Raw genomic sequence first — 18,912 nt, 5'->3', positions numbered from 1 at the left:
ACTTGCCTCTCATGATCTTTCTTTTCATGCCCAGGTGCATATGCACCAATAATCACCCATCTCTCTCCATCAACTTTCAGTTTTACCCATATCAATCTAGAATTTACTTTCTTACATTCTATCACATACTCCCACAACTACTGTTTCAGTAGTAGTGCTACTCCTTCCCTTGCTCTTGTCCTCTCACTAACCCCTGACTTTACTCCCAAGACATTCCCAAACCACTCTTCCTCTTTACCCTTGAGCTTCGTTTCACTCAGAGCCAAAACATCCAGGTTCCTTTCCTCAAACATACAACCTATCTCTCCTTTTTTTACATCTTGGTTACATCCACACACATTTAGGCACCCCACTCTGAGCCTTCGAGGAGGATGAGCACTCCCCGCGTGACTCCTTCTTCTGTTTCCCATTTTAGAAAGTTAAGATACAAGGAGAGGAGGATTTCTGGCCCCCCGCTCCCGTTCTCTCTAGTTGCCTTACACGACACGTTAGGAATGCGTGGGAAGTATTCTCTCTCCCCTATCCCCAGGAATATATATATATATATATATATATATATATATATATATATATATATATATATATATATATATATATATATATATATATATATATATATATACATATATATATATATATATATATATATATATATATATATTTTTTTTTTTTTTTTTTCTTTTTTTTTTTTTTATACTTTGTCGCTGTCTCCCGCGTTTGCGAGGTAGCGCAAGGAAACAGACGAAAGAAATGGCCCACCCCACCCCCATACACATGTATATACATACGTCCACACACGCAAATATACATACCTACACAGCTTTCCATGGTTTACCCCAGACGCTTCACATACCTTGATTCAATCCACTGACAGCACGTCAACCCCGGTATACCACATCGCTCCAATTCACTCTATTCCTTGCCCTCCTTTCACCCTCCTGCATGTTCAGGCCCCGATCACACAAAATCTTTTTCACTCCATCCTTCCACCTCCAATCCGGTCTCCCCCTTCTCCTTGCTCCCTCCACCCCCGACACATACATCCTCTTGGTCAATCTCCCCTCACTCATCCTCTCCATGTGCCGAAACCACATATATATCCCCAGGGATATATATATATATATATATATATTTTTTTTTTTTTTTTTTTTTTTTTTTTTTTTTTTTCATACTATTCGCTATTTCCCGCGATAGCGAGGTAGCGTTAAGAACAGAGGACTGGGCCTTTGAGGGAATATCCTCACCTGGACCTCTTCTCTGTTCCTTCTTTTGGAAAAAAAAAAAAAAAAAAAAAAAAAAAAAAAAAACGAGAGGGGAGGATTTCCAGCCCCCCGCTCCCTTCCCTTTTAGTCGCCTTCTACGACACGCAGGGAATACGTGGGAAGTATTCTTTCTCCCCTATCCCCAGGGATAGATATATATATATATATATATATATATATATATATATATATATATATATATATATATATATATATATATATATATATACAGATACAGATATTTTTCATACTTGTTTGCCATTTCCCATGTTAGCAAGGTATCGCCAGGAACAGATAAAGAAAGGCCACGTTCACTTATGTCCATTCTCTACTTCTCATATGCAATGCACTGATACCACAGCCTCCTGTCCACAACCAGGACCCACAGATGTTTCCATGCTTTCCTTTGGCTACTTCATATACCCTGGTTCAGTCCAGAAAGGGTATATATATATATATATATATATATATATATATATATATATATATATATATATATATATATATATATATATATATGTATATATATATATATATATATATATATATATATATATATATATATATATATATATATATATATATATATATATATATATATATATATATATATATATATATATATATATATATATATATATATATATATATATATATATATATATATATATACAAACAGTCATATACATCAATTTATGTGTACCATAAAAATATTCTTAAATTACTGAAAATAAGGAAATACTTTCATTAAATTAAAACATATGATGCGAATGCCTTACTTCACCAAATGTTAAGCATCAAAAAACTAAGACAACCAGGACAGACTGATTTTCTTGAAATTACTGAACTTTATCTTGCTTCATCTTCAGCACATTTTCCCAGTAATATGCTAATGTACAAGAAACATAATACATAGTTAAGATCTCTCATTACACTTGCAATATTCAACATTCATCACAAAGATCTGGATGATATTTATTGAGATAGTTTTGCACAATAATTTGAATATAAGCTGCCTTCTCAGCCCACAAAACCTGACATGAGGAAATGTTCTCAATTATGGGAAATTCTCAGAGTTACTAACTGCACTGTTTACACTGGAGGAAATTCTGAGTCATCATCAAACTTAAGGACACTCTTTGGAGTCGATTCACAAGCAGTAGCCATCTCACTCATTTTGTCTGCTTCAATTCGCTTTTCTGTTCTTTTCACGTTCCAGTGTTTTGTTTCCAAGGTCTCGAAAATCTCCTTCGGTGTTTCTTAGTCTATTCTTTTAACGAAAAACTGTTTGATCTTTCAACCAACATCGTCAGCTTGTCTTCGTTTAGATTGATTTCACTATGATCTTTTCCGTCTCCGTTTGCTGTATACTGTGGCGAACACCCCACCACCCCAGGCTGCCTCCTCCACCACCACGATACGTTCTCCCTGGCCAGAGTCCCATGCCAATAACCCAGAAGAAGATAAGCACCGAAACCACAACTCCTTTTCCACATCCAGGCCCTACAGAACTTTTCATGGTTTACCCCAGAAGCTTCAAATGCCCTGGTTCAATTCATTGACAGCACGTCGACCCCAGTATACCACATGGTTCCAATTCACTCTATTCCTTGCACGCCTTTCACCCTCCTGCATGTTCAGGCCCCGATCACTCAAAATCCTTTTCACTCCATCTTTCCACCTCCAATATGGTCTCCCACTTATCCTCGTTCCTTCCACCTCTGACACATATAACCTCTTTGTCAATCTTTTCTCACTCATTCTCTCCATGTGACCAAACCATTTTAAAACACCCTCTTCTGCTCTCTTAACCACACTCTTTTTATTACCACACATCTCTCTTACCCTTACGTTACTTACTCGATCAAACCACCTCACACCACATATTGTCCTCAAACATCTCATTTCCAGCACACCTACCCTCCTCCGCACAACTCTATCTATCGCCCACGCCTCGCAACCATATATCATTGTTGGAACCATTGTTCCTTCAAACATACCCATTTTTGCTTTCCAAGATAACGTTCTCGACTTCCTCACATTCTTCAACGCTCCCAGATCTTTCGCCCCCTCCCCTACCCTATGATTCACTTCCGCTTCCATAGTTCCATTCGTTGCCAAATCCTCTCACAGATATCTGAAACACTTCACTTCCTCCAGTTTTTCTCCATTCAAACTTACCTCCCAGTTGACTTGTCCCTCAAATCTATTGTACATAATAACCTTGCTCTTATTCACATTTACTCTCAGCTTTCTTCTTTCACACACTTTACCAAACTCAGTCACCGGCTTCTGCAGTTTCTCACCCGAATCAGCCACCAGCGCTGTATCATCAGCGAACAACAACTGACTCACTTCCCAAGCTCTCTCATCCACAACACACTGCATACTTGCCCCTCTTTCCAAAACTGTTGCATTCATCCCCCTAACAACCTTATTTGTAAACAAATTAAACAACCATGGAGACATCACGCACCCCTGCCGCAAACCAGCATTTACTGAGAACCAATCACTTTCCTCTCTTCCTACACGTACACATGCTTTACATCCACGATAAAACTTTTCACTGCTTCTAACAACTTGCCTCCCACATCATATATTCTTAATACCTTCCACGTAGTATATCTATCAACTCTATCATATGCCTTCTCCAGATCCATAACTGCTACATACAAATCCATTTCTTTTCTAAATATTTCTCACATACATTTTACAAAGCAAACACCTGGTCCACACATCCTCTACCACTTCTGAAATCACACTGCTCTTCCCCAATCTGATGCTCTTTGCACGCCTTAACCCTCTCCATCAATACCCTCCCATATAATTTCCCAGGAATACTCAACAAACTCATACCCCTGTAATTTTAGCACTCACTTTTATCCCCTTTGCATTTGTACAATGGCACTATGCAAGCATTTCTCCAGTCCTCAGGCACTGGAGCGTGGTTGAGAGAGCAGAGGAGGGTGTATTGAAATGGTTTGGTCACATGGAGAGAATGAGTGAGGAAAGATTGACAAAGGATATATGTGTCAGAGGTGGAGGGAACGAGAAGTGGAAGACCAAATTGGAGGTGGAAGGATGGAGTAAAAAGATTTTGAGCCATCGGGGCCTGAACCTACAGGCGGATGGAAGGCTTGCAAGAAATAGAGTGAATTGGAACGATGTGGTATACTGTAGTCGACGTGCTGTCAGTGGATTGAACCAGGGCATGTGAAGTGTCTGGGGTAAACCATGGAAAGTTTTGTGGGGCCTGGATGTGGAAAGGGATCTCTGGTGCATTACACATGACAGCAGAGACTGAGTGTGAACGAATGTGGCATTTGTTGTCTTTTCCTAGCGCTAACTCGCGTGCGCGCGATGGGAAAGCAGTGCCATTTCATGTGTGGTGGGGTGGGAATGGAAATGGATGAAGGCAGCACGTATTACTTTGTACATGTGTATATATATATATATATATATATATATATATATATATATATATATATATATATATATATATATATATATATATATATATATATATATAGCTTAGACATTGAAGCTTATTGATTACAGTGGTTAAATTGATGAGAACTACTATTGACCTTTGTGTAAATAAATTATACATTTCCTTTTTCCATAACCAGAGATTGAACCATTATGTGACATTCATTTTTTCATTCATTTCAAGCTAGAAGTTTCAGTTTTCTAAATTGTTTCTTACATTTTTCATATGTATATATATGTATGTGTGTGTGTGTATATGTGCGTGTGTATGTGTATGTGTGTGTATGTGTATATGTATATATATGTGTGTATTATCCCTGGGGATAGGGGTGAAAGAATACTTCCCACGTATTCCTCGCGTGTCGTAGAAAGCGACTAGAGGGGACGGGAGCGGGAGGCCAGAAATCCTCCCCTCCTTGTATTAACTTTCTAAAATGGGAAACAGAAGAAGGAGTCACGCGGGGAGTGCTCATCCTCCTCGAAGGCTCAGAGTGGGGTGCCTAAATGTGTGTGGATGTAACCAAGATGTAAAAAAAGGAGAGATAGGTAGTATGTTTGAGGAAAGAAACCTGGATGTTTTGGCTCTGAGTGAAACGAAGCTCAAGGGTAAAGGGGAAGAGTGGTTTGGGAATGTCTGGGGAGTAAAGTCAGGGGTTAGTGAGAGGACAAGAGCAAGGGAAGGAGTAGCAATACTCCTGAAACAGGAGTTGTGGGAGTATGTGATAGAATGTAAGAAAGTAAATTCTCGATTAATATGGGTAAAACTGAAAGTTGATGGAGAGAGGTGGGTGATTATTGGTGCATATGCACCTGGGCACGAGAAGAAAGATCATGAGAGGCAAGTGTTTTGCGAGCAGCTGAATGAGTGTGTTAGTGGTTTTGATGCACGAGACCGGGTTATAGTGATGGGTGATTTGAATGCAAAGGTGAGTAATGTGGCAGTTGAGGGAATAATTGGTACACATGGGGTGTTCAGTGTTGTAAATGGAAATGGTGAAGAGCTTGTAGATTTATGTGCTGAAAAAGGACTGATGATTGGGAATACCTGGTTTAAAAAGCGAGATATACATAAGTATACTTATGTAAGTAGGAGAGATGGCCAGAGAGCGTTATTGGATTACGTGTTAATTGACAGGCGTGCGAAAGAGAGACTTTTGGATGTTAATGTGCTGAGAGGTGCAACTGGAGGGATGTCTGATCATTATCTTGTGGAGGCAAAGGTGAAGATTTGTATGGGTTTTCAGAAAAGAAGAGTGAATGTTGGGGTGAAGAGGGTGGTGAGAGTAAGTGAGCTTGGGAAGGAGACCTGTGTGAGGAAGTACCAGGAGAGACTGAGTACAGAATGGAAAAAGGTGAGAACAATGGAAGTAAGGGGAGTGGGGGAGGAATGGGATGTATTTAGGGAATCAGTGATGGATTGCGCAAAAGATGCTTGTGGCATGAGAAGAGTGGGAGGTGGGTTGATTAGAAAGGGTAGTGAGTGGTGGGATGAAGAAGTAAGAGTATTAGTGAAAGAGAAGAGAGAGGCATTTGGACGATTTTTGCAGGGAAAAAATGCAATTGAGTGGGAGATGTATAAAAGAAAGAGACAGGAGGTCAAGAGAAAGGTGCAAGAGGTGAAAAAAAGGGCAAATGAGAGTTGGGGTGAGAGAGTATCATTAAATTTTAGGGAGAATAAAAAGATGTTCTGGAAGGAAGGTAAATAAAGTGCGTAAGACAAGGGAGCAAATGGGAACTTCAGTGAATGGCGCAAATGGGGAGGTGATAACAAGTAGTGGTGATGTGAGAAGGAGATGGAGTGAGTATTTTGAAGGTTTGTTGAATGTGTTTGATGATAGAGTGGCAGATATAGGGTGTTTTGGTCGAGGTGGTGTGCAAAGTGAGAGGGTTTGGGAAAATGATTTGGTAAACAGAGAAGAGGTAGTGAAAGCTTTGCGGAAGATGAAAGCCGGCAAGGCAGCAGGTTTGGATGGTATTGCAGTGGAATTTATTAAAAAAGGGGGTGACTGTATTGTTGACTGGTTGGTAAGGTTATTTAATGTATGTATGACTCATGGTGAGGTGCCTGAGGATTGGCGGAATGCGTGCATAGTGCCATTGTACAAAGGCAAAGGGGATAAGAGTGAGTGCTCAAATTACAGAGGTTTAAGTTTGTTGAGTATTCCTGGTAAATTATATGGGAGGATATTGATTGAGAGGGTGAAGGCATGTACAGAGCATCAGACTGGGGAAGAGCAGTGTGGTTTCAGAAGTGGTAGAGGATGTGTGGATCAGGGGTTTGCTTTGAAGAATGTATGTGAGAAATACTTAGAAAAGCAAATGGATTTGTATGTAGCATTTATGGATCTGGAGAAGGCATATGATAGAGTTGATAGAGATGCTCTGTGGAAGGTATTAAGAATATATGGTGTGGGAGGAAAGTTGTTAGAAGCAGTGAAAAGTTTTTATCGAGGATGTAAGGCATGTGTACGTGTAGGAAGAGAGGAAAGTGATTGGTTCTCAGTGAATGTAGGTTTGCGGCAGGGGTGTGTGATGTCTCCATGGTTGTTTAATTTGTTTATGGATGGGGTTGTTAGGGAGGTAAATGCAAGAGTTTTGGAAAGAGGGGAAAGTATGAAGTCTGTTGGGGATGAGAGAGCTTGGGAAGTGAGTCAGTTGTTGTTCGCTGATGATACAGCGCTGGTGGCTGATTCATGTGAGAAACTGCAGAAGCTGGTGACTGAGTTTGGTAAAGTGTGTGAAAGAAGAAAGTTAAGAGTAAATGTGAATAAGAGCAAGGTTATTAGGTACAGTAGGGTTGAGGGTCAAGTCAATTGGGAGGTGAGTTTGAATGGAGAAAAACTGGAGGAAGTGAAGTGTTTTAGATATCTGGGAGTGGATCTGGCAGCGGATGGAACCATGAAAGCGGAAGTGGATCATAGGGTGGGGGAGGGGGCGAAAATTCTGGGGGCCTTGAAGAATGTGTGGAAGTCGAGAACATTATCTCGGAAAGCAAAAATGGGTATGTTTGAAGGAATAGTGGTTCCAACAATGTTGTATGGTTGCGAGGCGTGGGCTATGGATAGAGTTGTGCGCAGGAGGATGGATGTGCTGGAAATGAGATGTTTGAGGACAATGTGTGGTGTGAGGTGGTTTGATCGAGTGAGTAACGTAAGTGTAAGAGAGATGTGTGGAAATAAAAAGAGCGTGGTTGAGAGAGCAGAAGAGTGTGTTTTGAAGTGGTTTGGGCACATGGAGAGAATGAGTGAGGAAAGATTGACCAAGAGGATATATGTGTCGGAGGTGGAGGGAACGAGGAGAAGAGGGAGACCAAATTGGAGGTGGAAAGATGGAGTGAAAAAGATTTTGTGTGATCGGGGCCTGAACATGCAGGAGGGTGAAAGGAGGGCAAGGAATAGAGTGAATTGGAGCGATGTGGTATACCGGGGTTGACGTGCTGTCAGTGGATTGAATCAAGGCATGTGAAGCGTCTGGGGTAAACCATGGAAAGCTGTGTAGGTGTGTATATTTACTTGTGTGGACGTATGTATATACATGTGTATGGGGTGGGTTGGGCCATTTCTTTCGTCTGTTTCCTTGCGCTACCTCGCAAACGCGGGAGACAGCGACAAAGTATAATAATAATAAAATATATATAGGTATATATATATATACATAGGTATGTAAATGAGCGTGTGTGGGCGTGTATGTATATACATGTGTATGTGGATGGGTTGGGCCATTCTTTCGTCTGAATCTTTGCGCTCCGTCGCTAACGCAGGAGATAGCGACAAAATATGATGAATAAATAAATAATGCATGAATATGTACAAGTGTATATATGCATATGTCTTTGTCTGTGTATGTATATGTCTGTTTATATCGATATATAGGTACGTATATGTGTTTTCACGTTGATATGTATATGTATGTGTATGTACGCGTATTGGCGTTTATGTATGTATATATGTGTAGGAGTGGATGGGCCGCTCTACGTCTGCTTCCTGGCACTACCTCGCTGACGCGGGACACGCCGATGAAGTATAGAAAAACATAAAGATAATGTATGTATTTAGTTGCCCGTCCCGTCTCAGCTAACACTGAGAAACACTGATGAATTACGTAGATTTAAGACTCCACAATATGATAGCAGGAAAATATCAAGACAAGAGTTACTGCAAATGTACTACTCCGACCCCGTACGCCAAGGGATAACTACACAGACAGAAACACACATACTCACACCTGGGTAAGCTGGGATGTGTATTTCTAGGTATGCATATGGTATATGTAGAAGGTGAGGAGACGAGACAACGCGAATGTAAAGCTTTCCCAGCAACCCATAAATCGTTGAAATAACACACCAGTAATAGAATAGGCCCTAATGTGTGTAAAATCCCTTTCCTATAGCGATTTATCAGGTAAATGCATACAGATACAGACACAAAATTACGAACTTATAACATCAATTTCCTACAGAGAACAAAGGTTGCGCCCCCTAATAAGCTTTACCCATCATTCAGTTATGATTCTGAAGTATATCCAACTTCGACAGCTGAATTTCATTTAATCACTCATTCCCTAATAAGACATACTAATATCTATATTTTGTGTACTAAGAAGGTACGCAAATGAAAGTGTAGAAAACAAGTTTAGAGCATAAGTAGATATTGTTCTATTGAGGCGATGAAGTATTCAACAAACTGCCTCGTTTAAATGCTGGAGTATCTTCATGATATGAATGTTCGTTAGAAGTAAGAGGAAGGGCTATCGTTGCAACAACCAACAGGGGATTAACACTCACCCTCTCAAGATATTCTCATCAAGATATATGTACGACGTAAAGAATCAGGCTTTCTTGCCGTCACTCAGGTGACCTTCCTTTGTAGCAATCAGGCCATTTTCTGCTGAGATACTAATGGAAGTTCTAAAGGCGTAGGGCTATTCTATATGAAAATTTGGAGTTCACAAGGCCAGGCGGTAGCAACAGGGACCTGATATGGCTAACTGTTCTGGCTCGGTAAGAATACGGAACTAATATCTTAGTTCTACTGTAAGGCTGGCAAATGGTTGGGGTAGACACATAGGCTGAGGATCTTTAAGTGGCGAGCGACGGCCGGCAGAGATACAGACAGGGTCGTTCTTTCCACTGAGAAATGTTCTCTATTGCTGAATACCTATCGTACCGCGGTTGTGTAGCCTTCGTCATGTGTATTCAAACGTATCCATTTTTGCTCTGCGAGAAAATGTTCTCGCCTTCCAAACATCCTTCAACGCCCTTCGCCCCCCCTCCCCCACCCTGTGATTCACTTCCGTTTGCATGGTTCCCCCCTCTGCTAAGTCCAATCTCATATATCTAAAACACTACCCCTCCTCCAGTTTTTCTCCATTCTAACTTACCTCCCAATTAACTTGTCCCCTCAACCCTATTGAACCTAATAACCTTGCCTTCATTTACATTTACTCTAAATTTTCTTCTTTCACAAATTTTACGAAACTCAGTCACCAACTACTGCAGTTTCTCATCCGAATCAGTCACCAGAGCTGCATCATGAGTAAACAACTGACTCACTTCACAATTTTCTCATCCAAAACAGACTACATGCTTGCCCCTTTCTCCAAAACTCTTGCCTTAAGTTCCCTAACCACCCCATCCATAAACAAATTAAACACCCATGAAGACACCACGCACCCCTGCCGCAAACCGACATTTACCGGGAACCAATCACTTTCTTCTCTTCGTACACTTACACATGCCTTACATCCTTGGTAAAATCTTTTCACTGCGTCTAGCAACTTACCTCCAACACCATATACTCTTAAAACCTTCCACAAACCATTTCTATCCACCCTATCATATACCTTCTTCAGATCCATAAATGCTACATACAAATCTATATGTTTTCATAAGTAATTCTCACATACATTCTTCAAAGCAAACACCTGATCCACACATCCTCTACTACTTCTGAAACCACACTGCTCTTCCCCGATATATATGGAAAGTATTAATATATGGTGGGAGAGGTAAGTTGCTAGAAGCAGTGAAAATCTTTTATGAAGGATGTACGGCATGTGTACAAGTAGGAAGAGAGGAAAGTGATTGGTTCCAATGAATATCGGTTTGCGGTAGGGGTGCGTGATTTTTCCATGTTTGTTTAATTTGTTTATGGATGGGGTTGCTAGGGAGGTGAATGCAAAAGTTTTGGAAAGAGGGGCAAGTATACAGTCTGTTGTGAACGAGAGGGATTTGGAAAGTTAGTCAGTTGTTTTTCACTGACGATACAGGGTTGGCGACTGATTCGGGTGAGAAACTGCAGAAGTTGGTGACTGAGTTTGGTAAAGTGTGTGAAAGAAGAAAGGTAAGAGTGAACGTGTATATGAGCAAGATTTTTAGGTAACATGAGCGAACAACTGACTCACTTCCCAAGCCTTCTCATCTACAACAGACTGCATACTTGCCCCACTCTCCAAAACTCTTGCATTCACCTCCCTAACAACCCCATCCATAAACAAATTAAGCAACCCTGGAGACATCACCCACCCCTACCGCAAACCGACATTTACTGAGAACTAATGACTTTCCTCTCTTCCTACTCGTACACATGCCTTACATCGTCGATAAAAACTTTTACTTGCTTCTAGCAACTTGCCTTCCACACCATATACTCTTAATACCTTTCACTGAGTATCTCTATCAACTCTATCCTGTGCCTTCTCCAGATCCATAAATGCTACATACAAATCCTTTTATTTTTCTATGTATTTCTCATATACATTCTTCAAAGCACACATCTGATCCACACATCCTCTACCACTTCTGAAGCCACACTGCTCTTCCACAATCTGATGCTCTGTACATGCCTTCACCCTCTCAATCAATACCCTCTAATATAATTTCCCAGGAATACTCAACAAACCTATACCTCTGTAATTTAAACACTCACCTTTATCCCCTTTGCCTGTTTTCATACATTGGCACTATGCATTCATTCCGCCAATCCTCAGGCACTTCAACATTCGCCATACATACACTGAATATCCTCACCAAACAGTCAACACAGTCACCCCCCCTATTTTAATAAATTCCACTGCAACAACATCCAATCCCGCCCCCTTGCCGGCTTTCATCTTCCGCAAAGCTTTCACTACCTCTTCTCTGTTTACCAATCATTCTCCCTGGCCTTCTTACTTCAGACACCACCTCGACGAAAACACCCCATATCTACCACTCTATCATCAAACACATTCAAGAAACCCTCAAAATACTCACTCCATCTCCTTCTCATAACACCACTACTTGTTATTACCTCCCCATTAGCCCCCTTCACCGATGTTCCCATTTGTTCTCTTGTCTTACGCAACTTATTTAACGTCCTTCTAAAACATCGTATTATTCTTACTAAAGTTTAATGATACTCTCTCACGCCAACTCTCGTTTGCCCTCTTCTTCACTTCTTGCACCTTTCTCTTGACCTGCCGCCTCTTTCTTTCATACATCTCCCAGTCAGTTGCATTATTTCCCTGCAAAAATCGTCCAAATGCCTACCTCTTCTCTTTCACTAATTATCTTACTTCTTCATCACACCACTCACCACCCTTTCTAATCTACCCACCTCCCACGCCTTTCATGCCACAAGCATCTTTTGCACAAGCCATCACTGCTTCCATAAATACATCCCATTCCTCCCCCACTCCATTTACGTCCTTTTCTCTCACCTTTTTCCATTCTGCACTAAGTCTCTCCTGGTTCTTCCTCGTACAAGTCTAATTTCAAAGATCACTTGCTCTCACCACTCTCTTTACCCCATCATTTACTCCTCTTTTCTGAAAATCTCTACAAATATCTACTTTCGCCTCCAAAAGATAATGATCAGACTTCACTACAGTTTCCCCTCTCAGCACATTAACATCCAAAAGTCTCTCTTTCACGCCTCTATTAATGAACACTTAATCCAATATCGCTCTCTGGCCATCTCTTCTACTTACATACGTATACTTATGCATATCTCTCTTTTTAAACCAGGTATTCCCAGTCACAAGTCCTTTTTCAGCACACAAATCCATAAGCTCTTCACCATTTCCTTTTACAACACTGAACACCCTATGTACATCAATCATTCCCTCAACTGCCACATTACTCACCTTTGCATGGAAATCATCCATCACTATAACCCGGTCTCGCGCATCAAAACTGCTAACACACTCACTCAGCTGCTCCCAAAACACTTGCCTTTCTGGATCCTTCTTTTCATGCCCAGGTGCATAGGCACCAGTAAGCACCCATCTCTCTCCATCCATATTTAGTTTTACCTATATAAATCTAGAGTTTACTTTCTTACACTCTATCACATACTCCCACAACTCTTGTTTCAGGAGTAGTGATACCCCTTCTTTTGCTCTTCTCCGTTCACCAACCCCTGACTTTACTCCCAAAACATTCCCAAACCACTCTTCTCTACTCTTGAGCTTCGTTTCAGAGTTAAAACATCCATGTTCCTTTCCTCAAACATGCTATCTATCTCTCCTTTTTCTCATCTTGGTTACATCCACACACATTTAGACAGCCCAATCTGAACCTTCGAGGAGGGTGAGCACTCCCCGCGTGACTCCAACTATTTCCCCTTTTAGAAAGTTATAATAGAAGGAGGGGAGGGTTTCTAGGATCCTTCTTCCGTCCCCTTTTAGTCGCCTTATACGGCACGCGGGGAATGCGTGGGACATATTCTTTTTCCCCCTATCTGCAGCAAAATAATAAAATATAAGAATGTATTTATTTATTTATTTTCCTTTGTCGCAGTCTCCCGCGTTAGCGAGGTAGCGCAAGGAAACAGACGCAAGAAATGGCCCAACCCACCAACATACACATGTATATACATACACGTCCACACACGCAAATATACATACCTATACATCTCAGTGTACACATATATATATACACACACAGACATATACATATATACACATGTACATAATTCATACTATCTGCCTTTATTTATTCCCATCGCCACCTCGCCACACATGGAATAACAGCCGCCTCCCCCCCTCATGTGTGCGAGGCAGCGCTAGAAAAAGACAATAAAGGACACATTCGTTTACACTCAGTCTCTAGCTGTCATGTAATAATGCACCGAAACCACAGCTCCCTTTCCACATCCAGGCCCCACAGAACTTTCCATGGTATACCCCAGACGCTTCACATGCCCTAGTTCAATCCATTGACAGCACGTCGACCCCGGTATACCACATCGTTCCAATTCACTCTATTCCTTGCACGCCTTTCACCCTCTTGCATGTTCAGGCCCCGATCACTCAACATCTTTTTCACTCCATCTTTCCACCTTCAATTTGGTCTCCCACTTCTCGGTCCCTCTACCTCTGACACATATGTCCTCTTGGTCAATCTTTCTTCACCCATTCTTACCATGTAACCAAACCATTTCAAAACACCCTTCTCTGCTCTCTCAACCATACTCTTTTTATTTCCACACATCTCTCTTACCCTTACATTACTTACTCGATCAAACCACCTCACACCACATATTGTCCTCAAACATCTCATTTCCAGAACATCCACCTTCCTGCGCACAACTCTATCCATAGCCCATGCCTCGCAACCATACAACATTGTTGGGACCACTATTCCTTCAAACATACCCATTTTTGCTTTCCGAGATAATATTCTCGACTTCCAAACATTCTTCAAGGCTCCCAAAATTATCGCCCCCTCCCCCAACCTATGATTCACTTCCGCTTCCATGATTCCATACGCTGCCAGATCAACTCCCAGATATCTAAAACACTTTACTTCCTCCAGTTTTTCTCTATTCAAACTTAACTCCCAGTTGACTTGACCGTCAACCCTACTGAACCTAATAACCTTGCTCTTATTCACATTTACTCGTAACTTTCTTCTTTCACACACTTTACCATACTCAGTCACCAGCTTCTGCAGTTTCTCACATGAATCAGCCACCAGCACTGTATCATCAGCGAACAACAACTGACTCACTTCCCAAGCTCTCTCATCCACAGCACTCTGCATACTTGCCCCTCTTTCCAAAACTCTTGCATTCACCTCCCTAACAACCCCATCCATAAACAAATTAAACAACCATGGAGACATTAAACACCCCTGCCACAAACCTACATTTACTGAGAACCAATCACTTTCCTCTCTTCCTACACGTACACATGCCTTACATCCTCGATAAAAACTTTTCACTGCTTCTAACAACTTGCCTCCCACACCATATATTCTTATTACCTTCCACAGAGTATCTCTATCAACTCTATCATATGCCTTCTCCAGATCCATAAATGCTACATACAAATCCATTTGCTTTTCTAAGTGTTTCTCACGTACATTCTTCAAAGGAAACACCTGATCCACACATCCTCTACCACTTCTGAAACCACACTGCTCTTCCCCAATCTGATGTTCTGTCCATGCCTTCACCCTCTCAATCAATACCCTCCCATATAATTTACCAGGAATACTCAACAAACTTATACCTCTGTAATTTGAGCACTCACTCTTATCGACTTTGCCTTTGTGCAATGGCACTATGCACGCATTCCGCCAATCCTCAGGCACCTCACCATGAACCATACATACAGTGAATAACCTTACCAACCAGTCAACAATACAGTCACCCCCTTTTTTAATAAATTCCACTGCAACACCATCCAAACCCGCTGCCTTGCCGGCTTTCATCTTCCGCAAAGCTTTTACTACCTCTTCTCTGTTTACTACATCATTTTCCCCAACCCTCTCACTTTGCACACCACCTCGACCAAAACACCCTATATCTGCCACTCTATCATCAAACACGTTCTACAAACCTTCAAAATACTCACTCCATCTCCTTGTCACATCACCACTACTTGTTATCACCTCCCCATTAACCCCCTTCACTGAAGTTCCCATTTGCTCCCTTGTCTTACGCACTTTATTTACCTCCTTCTAAAACATCTTTTTATTCTCCCTAAAATTTAATGATACTCTCTCAGCCCACCTCTCATTTGCCCTCTTCTTCACCTCTTGCACCTTTCTCTTGACCTCCTGCCTCTTTCTTTTATACATCTCCCACTCATTTGCATTTTTTCCCTGCCAAAATCGTCCAAATGCCTCCCTCTTCTATTTCACTAATAATCTTACTTCTTCATCCCACCACTCGCTACCCTATCTAATCAACCCACCTCACACGCTTCTCATGCCACAAGCATCTTTTGCGCAAGCCATCACTGCTTCCCTAAATACATCCCATTCCTCCTCCACTCCCCTTACCTCCTTTGTTCTTACCTTTTTCCATTCTGAACTCAGTCTCTCCTGGTACTTCCTCACACAAGTCTCCTTCCCAAGCTCACTTACTCTCACGACTCTCTTTACCCCAAAATTCTCTCCTCTTTTCTGAAAACCCATACAAATCTTCACCTTCGCCTCCACAAGCTAATGATCAGACATCCCTCCAGTTGTACCTCTCAGCACATTAACATCCAAAAGTCTGTCTTTCGCGCGCCTATCAATTAACACGTAATCCAATAACGCTCTCTGGTCATCTCTCCTACTTACATACGTATACTTATGTATATCTCGCTTTTTAAGCCAGGTATTCCCAATCACCAGTCCTTTCTCAGCACACAAATCCACAAGCTCCTCACCATTTCCATTTACAACACTGAACACCCCATGTAAACCAATTATTCCCTCAACTGCCACATTACTCACCTTCGCATTCAAATCACCCATCACTATAACCCGGTCTTGTGCATCAAAACCACTAACACATTCATTCAGCTGCTCCCAAAACACTTGCCTCTCATGATCTTTCTTTTCATGCTCAGGTGCATATGCACCAATAATCACCAATCTCTCTCCATCAACTTTCAGTTTTACCCATATTAATCTAGAAATTACTTTCTTACACTCTATCACATATTCCCACAACTCCTGTTTCAGGAGTAGTGCTACTCCTTCTCTTGCTCTTGTCCTCTCAAGAACCCCTGACTTTACTCCCAAGACATTCCCAAACCACTCTTCCCCTTCACCCTTGAGCTTCGTTTCACTCAGAGCCAAAACATCCAGGTTCCTTTCCTCAAACATACTATCTATCTCTCCTTTTTTCTCATCTTGGTTACATCCACACACATTTAGACACCCCAATCTGACCCTTCGAGGAGGATGAGCACTCCCCGCGTGACTCCTTCTTTTGTTTCCCCTTTTAGAAAGTCAAAATACAAGCAGGGGAGGGTGTCTGGCCTCCCGCTCCCGTCCCCTTTTGGTAGAGTGCTTACCGCTAGGCTATGGGCCTGGTTAATAGGGAACACTATTCGAATACTACGTACTCGAATACCCTTCGTCTCACGTTGGTGAGGATGTGAGGATCAGGTGTTTGCTTCGGAGAATGTGTGAGAAATACTCAGAAAAACAGATGGATTTGTATGTAGCATTTATAGATCTGGTGAAGGCATATGATAGGGTTGATAGACATTCTTTGTGGAAGGTCTAACGAATATATGGTGATGAAGGTAAGTTGCTACAGGCAGTGAAAAGTTTTTTCTTGTCAAGGACATAAGGCACATGTACGAGTAGGAAGCGAGGAAAGTGATTGGTTTTCAGGAAAGGTCGGTCTGCCGCAGGGCTGGGTGATGTTTTCATGGTTGTTTAATCTGCTTATGGATGGGGTGGTTTAGGGAGGAAAATTCAAGAGTCTTGGAGCGAGGGGTAAGTATACAGTCTGTTGTGAATGAGAGGGCCTGGGAAGTAAGTCAATTATTGTTCGCCGATGATACAGCACAGTTGGCTGATTCGATTGAGAAACTGCAGGAGTTGGTGACCGAGTCTGGAAAAGTATCTGAAAGGAGGACGTTGAGAGCAAATATGAATAAGAGCAAGGCTATATGGTTTGGTAGGGTTGAGGGACAAGTTAGTTGGGATGTGAGTTTGAAAGGATAAAAATTTGAGGGAGTGAACTGTTTCAGATATCTGGGAGTGGACTTAGCAGCGAATGGAACCATGGTAGCGGAAGTGAGCCAAATGGTGTGGGAAGGAGCGAAAGTTCTGGGAGCGATAGAGAATATGCGGAAGGAGAGAACGTTATCTCGGAGAGCAAAAATGGGTATGTTTGAAGGAATAGTAGTTCAACAATATATGTGGTTGAGATGAATGGGTTATAAATAGGACTATACGGAAGAGAATGGGTGTGTTGGAAATTAAATGTTTGAGGACAATATGTGGTGTGAGGTGGTTTGATCGAGTAAGAAATGAAAGGGTAAGAGAGATGCGTAGAAATATAGCGTGGTTGAGCGAGCAGAAGAGGATGTGTTGAAATGGTTTGGATATATGGAGAGAATGAGTGAGGAAAGGTTGGCAAAGTCAAAAGTGGAGGGAAAAAAAGCGGGAAACCAAATTGGATGTGGAAGGATGTGGTGAAAAAGATATTGATTGATCGGGGCCTGAACATACAAGAGGATAAGAACTGTGCAAGGCATAGAGTGATTTGGAACGATGTGGAATACCAGGGTCGACGTGGTGTCAATGGACTGAAACAGGGCGTGTGGAACGTCTTGGGTAAACTATGAAAAGGTCTGTTGGGCCTGGATGTGATAGGGAGATGTAGTTTCGGTGCATTACATATGACAGCTAGAGACTGAGTGTGAACGAATGTGGCCTTTTTGGTCTGTTTTCCAGGTGTTACCTCGTTGAAGTGGGAGGTACCGATACTGCTTCCTGTGGGACGTGGTATCGATGAGAGTGGATGAAGGGCAAGGAAGTATAAGGGTTCCGAAATGTCTTGGGAATAAATTCAAGGGGTGGTGAGAGGTCAAAAGCAAAGTAAGGAGTAGCACTACTCCTGAAGCAGGAGTTTTGGGAATATATAATAGAGCTTAAGAGAGTTAATTCTTGAGTGGTATGGGTAAAACTTAAAGTGCATGGAGAGAGATGGGTGATTATTGGTGCCCATGCACGTGGTCATGAGAAGAAAGGTCATGAGAGGCAAGTGTTTTGGGTGCAGCTGAGTGAGTGTGTTAGCAGCTTTGATGCATGAGAACGGATTACAGTGATAGGTGATTTGAATGCAAAGGTGAGTAACGTGGCAGTTGAGGGTATAAATGGTGTACATGTAGTTTTCAGTGTTGTAAATGGAAATGGTGAAGAGCTTGTAGACTTGTGTGTTGA

This window comes from Panulirus ornatus, chromosome 1 (genome assembly GCF_036320965.1).
Source record: "Panulirus ornatus isolate Po-2019 chromosome 1, ASM3632096v1, whole genome shotgun sequence".
NCBI classification, from domain to species: Eukaryota; Metazoa; Arthropoda; class Malacostraca; order Decapoda; family Palinuridae; genus Panulirus; species Panulirus ornatus.
Note: the sequence above shows the minus strand (reverse complement) of the source record.